The following is a 5,101-nucleotide window of genomic DNA, read 5'->3' as shown; positions in this document are numbered from 1 at the left end:
TAGAATATAAAGTCAACAATGAAACTTGAAGATTACATAAAAATACTTCGAACAATGTATATGTAATCATAAATCATAAACGTAGTTCGCACAATTAAAATTCCTACACACATTCATCAATAATACTTCATAACTAATATGTTAATAAAAATACCACAAAATTAAAACACACTAAAAATGTAGTTGTAGCCTTACAAAACTAACTAATACTAAGATCTATCTAGCAAACCAATGATGGTAGTCAATTTGAAGCCTCAAGTAGTGTCTCTCTTGTTCTTGATCTGTTGGATTCTATATTATTTTCGAGTACCTTCAAAAGATGAAAAATAAGACCAAAATTATAATTAGCACATGTAATATATCCCAAAAAATAGGTAACACGAGCATAAAAAATAGGTAATACGCTATTAAGTCAACCATTTAGACACTCAACTAAGCTCAGTTGACATGATTTTCCCGTTCTTAAAGCCACCAATAAGTTCAAACAATGAGTACATGGAATCAAAAAGTACTGGATGGAATCAAAAAGTAGACCATTGACACAAACAATCACTTTCATATAGCATAATGTTCATGCATCCTGCAATCTGCCATTATAAATGTTACTCTCAGCCAATCAATAAGTTCAATGAGTATTACATGGAATCAAAAAGTGCAGCTAAGCTATAAATGCAAACAAAAAAAGAAAAGGAACTTCAGTTATCAGCCTAACAAAAAATGGAAAAGAATTCAAAGGTAACTTCAGTCAAGAAATTAGAGCCAAAGGTCAGAATCTTTTTCCATCATCCACTACACCACGTAGTTTCCTAAATGCAGTACAGATCTAGTGATTTACACACCTATAACAGCAAACTTGCAATGCTCTTTTATGAAAAACAATGTCCTTGTAATCCAATGTAGTTCCATCAATGCTTAATTAAGATAAAATATTCTTCTCAAAGTCTATTCAATTCTAAAGTTCCAAAATCCAACGATCTTACGTAAATCATTTAAAACCTTCCACGAAATGAGCATACCTTTTGGTTTGTCACTTCCAAGACTGCTTGTGCACAATCTAAAAGGTGCATTGAAGCCTCTCCTTTACGAACTTTACCTACTAGTTGAGAAAATTGTCCAACTAGCGTTTTGAGTAGAGAGTTGTTCTCTTGAACTTGGGCTTTCAACAAGCTATTTTCCTTCTTAAGAACGGAAAATTCTTCTTTATCCTTCTCCACAACCACAGTCCTCTTTTGAACCTTTTGCTTATTCAGAACACCATGCACACCGTAAATGTCGCCCTTTCGAACTCCAAGTCCATAGCCTACGGGACGTTCGGAATCACTCCACCGTACATGGTGTGCTCAAAGGCTTCATCTTCGAGTTCTAAGTCAACTTAGAAGGGCATACTTGTTTCAATGATTCCAACTTGGCATATGCATCATCCTACACATATAATTACCATATAGAATTAAAGAAGTATTATTTTACATTCAAAGGAAGCAAGCTTAAAAAGTCATTCTAATATGTACTTATACCACAAAATCTGCTGTGACTGTCTCGGGTAGATAGCCTCCATCCTTGCCCATATGAGTTTTTTTCCAAAGAGCTAACAAGCTCATTTTTTCTCCATGCTCATCTTCCTATTATTTTATTAATATAAAAAAATTAAAAAAAAAATCAACAAGATAAGATGTGAAACATTCATATTTTCCATAAATAAGTTGAAACATTCATATTATTCAAGCAAAATATAAGTGAAAGGCCTAATTCATCCTAAATATGAAATATATAAAAACCTATTATATTCACGATTCATACATAATCAGCTTGCTTGTTCGCGAAGCTCTTCGAACCACATCTGTGAAGTTGATTTGGGAGGCTCGTGCTCCTTTCCCCAATTCTGACAGTTTCTGCACTTCATTTCATGTAGATTTATTATGGAAAAAAAGTTGATGTTTTCATGAAATAAAATAAGCAAAGAGTAAATAAAGTTTAATTGTAAGTATGTTACTTACTTTTCCTTCTTGCGAATCCCAACGCTTAACCAACTTTATCCACTGATTACTGGTAATTCCGTACGGTGGATCCATATTGCACATCTCATCGAGTGTCTTCTCCTCTGGTTTATAGTGATTTGATTTGAGAGAGTGTTTAAACTGCCTCCAACTTTTACTAGCATGCTTGAGTATTTGTTTGACGTATTCAGGACCGTCGGGAATCACAAACCGTGCCTTAGTTTGAACAAAGAAACAAGCCATATATTCGCTTTGTCAAAAGTTATTCATAAAAAATGAACTCCATAGGACAGATGCAGTAAAGTTCTCGTATCTCTAATCACAACTTATAAAGAAAGGGAAAAGAAAGAACAAACTATGACTATATGAGTACCATCGACTTCCTAGTATATTATGAGCCAGATGAATTATTTCCTCTATTCGGCTTGATCTAGACACTTTCCATGGACTTCCTGACTTGTCAAGAATTACCAAATGCACTGAACCTAAATGGTAAAACATTATCTGCAAACAGATGACTTACGTCCAATAATGTTGAGCTTTGTACTCTTGACCATAACAAGACAATATACAAGTTCACTCTGCATTTAGAAGGATTGAAAATTGCACTTAAGTAGGGCAGAGAAGTCAATTACTGAGTTCGTGTACAGATTACAAGGTAGAAATTAGCTTGACACCTGTGTTGAAATCACAATGATAGGATCATCAACCTTAACATGGCTACCCCTTGTAGAGAAAGACTGACAGTAGGTATTAAACTGGTATTTGCATCAGGTCTGCAGATTGTGTAGGAAATAACAGATGTCTTTGGATTTGGAATCCTCCTACTAGAGTTGATAACTGGTCAAAGGGCAATAGATTTTGGCAAAGCAGCAAACCAGAAAGGAGCCATGTTAGACTGGGTAAAAAACAAATTAAATTATGGTGGTTTTAAGGTAATTAGTACCTAAATGTTTTCTGTTTCAACTTGAAGAAATAGTCCAAGTAGCTCTCTTATGTACTCAATTCCTCCCTAATCAGAGACCTAGGATGTCGGAAGTGGTAAGGATGCTCGAGGGAGATGGCCTCGCAGAGAAATGGGAAGCTTCTCAAAGAGCTGATTCCACAAGGAGCAGAGTAACTGAGTTCTCCTCTTCAGAGAGATACTCTGATCTCACCGATGAGCATCATTGTTAGTGAGCGCGCCAATGAAACTCAGCAGAGTTTGTCCATAATTTGGTATTGTACAGAATCAGATTCCAGAAACTTAGTGTTTAGAATGAGGATTAAAAGCGACCTTATCTCTTAATTGCATAGAGAATATTGTTAAAGAGTGTGGGTCAAGTTTGTAAGAATAATGTAATGTGAGAAAGGGTTCCCTTTTTCTTTTTCTTACATTTTAACAAATTGTGAAATCTAAGGCTATTGTAGTAAGCTGTAAGCACATAATGTGAAAAAAGTAGATGATAGGGTGAATAAAGTTATAGCAGCCCCTAACAGAGCAGCTAATGCAGCACGTGTGGCAGGTGTGGCAGCTATGAAAGCTAGTAAAGCTACTTTCCATTCTTGAGTAGTAATTCTCATGATTAACTGAGCAAGCATAAGGTCTCATATCAGACCGCCTATTTGATGCGTTCCATGTTTATTTTGATGTATTCAACTTTAATGAGTGAAAGTTACTTACTTTGATCTCATCTACCATCTTAGTTTTGAGATTCGTGTCGACAGAATGCCAATTTGATTCTCCAACCGGACAATATGTCTCAACCTTTGCAATGCTTCCAATGAATCTAACCAACATACTTCCACCTTTCCTAAGTGGTTGGCAAAACTCATTGAATTCAACGCAATGTCTGACACCGTTGTTACTCCACACGTCCATTATCGGAATAGAACCACTAACCAGTGTTATGTTACCCTGAGCATCTGCATAGAAATAAACAACAAACAATTATATTACAAATTAAAGTACTTAATAGTTCACCTTTATATCAAATGATAAACCAGATCCTTAATGAAGAATGAAAGATAGAATGATTTACCTTGCGTCATAACCTCCTCCTTGTCATCAAATTCTACATCTAAAGTCCAATATGGATAGGACTTTGACCGTTGGGATTTCGATGTTTTTGACTTATGTAATGGTTCTTCACCACCTTTTTGGTTTGTTTGATGAGTCTGACGATTTCTTGTTGATGTATCAATATGATCAGAAGGTGGGATAGGACCAGAGCTAGTAGAAGGATTTTTGAGTGGTTTTGGTGTAGTAAAAGATGGTCCTTTTTGAGATGGAATAGTAGGAGAGATATGAGTGGAAGGAGGAATACTATGTGACTTATGACCTGTGGAAGTAGAAGGGTTTTTTAGTGGTTTTGGTGTAGTAGAAGATGGTCCTTTTTGAGATGGAATAGTAGGGGAGACATGAGTAGAAGGAGGAATTCTATGTGACTTATGACCTGTGGAAGTAGAAGGGTTAATGAGTGGTTTTGGTGCAGCAGAAGATGGGTCTTTGTAAGATGGAATAATAGGTGAGATATGAGTAGAAGGCAGACTACTACGTGACGTATGACCAGCAGAAGAAGAAGGTTTATTGAGTGATTTTGGTGCAGTACAAGATGGTCCTTTTTGAGATGGAATAGTAGGGGAGATATGAGTAGAAAGCGGACTACTATGTGACGTAGATGAAGAAAATTTAGAAGAGTAATTGAAATTTGATATATTAACCTTTCAATAGGATACATCCATCTGTAATGAACAGGTCCGCCAAGTTTAACCTCATCCACTAAATGAATTAGTAGATGAACCATAATTGTGAAAAATGTTGGTAGAAACTCTTTCTCCATCTTACAAAGGGTCAACACAAGATTTGACTGAATGGTATCTAACTCTCCTTTATCAATGGCAGCTGAACATATCTTCTTGAAAAAGTACGACAACTCCTCAAGTAAGTCAGTAACTTTTGTGGCATTTGACGCTCTTAAAGCAACCGGGAGGAGGTCTTGCATGAGGATATGATTGTCATGACTTTTCATATTAATAAGTCTGCACTCCTTCATATTCACACATCTTTGCAAATTTGATCCATAACCATCAGGAACTCTAAGCTTTTTCAAGACTTTCAAAAACCG

The 5,101-nt window shown here is 35.9% G+C and overlaps 1 long non-coding RNA gene across 1 annotated transcript; it reads right to left on the bottom strand.

Annotated features, from left to right (window-relative positions):
* Positions 1-1,370: 1,370 nt before the first annotated feature.
* On the bottom strand, positions 1,371-1,851 carry LOC125492454 (uncharacterized). Its single transcript, XR_008970447.1, has 3 exons — positions 1,798-1,851; positions 1,515-1,619; positions 1,371-1,422 (listed from the first exon to the last, which is right to left on the bottom strand). It is a non-coding gene; the product is annotated as an uncharacterized LOC125492454 (long non-coding RNA).
* Between the last annotated feature and the right edge of the window lie 3,250 nt (positions 1,852-5,101).

This window comes from Beta vulgaris, chromosome 1 (assembly GCF_026745355.1).
Source record: "Beta vulgaris subsp. vulgaris cultivar EL10 chromosome 1, EL10.2, whole genome shotgun sequence".
Classification (NCBI taxonomy): Eukaryota; Viridiplantae; Streptophyta; class Magnoliopsida; order Caryophyllales; family Amaranthaceae; genus Beta; species Beta vulgaris.
This window is presented reverse-complemented; position numbering and strand designations above follow the sequence as displayed.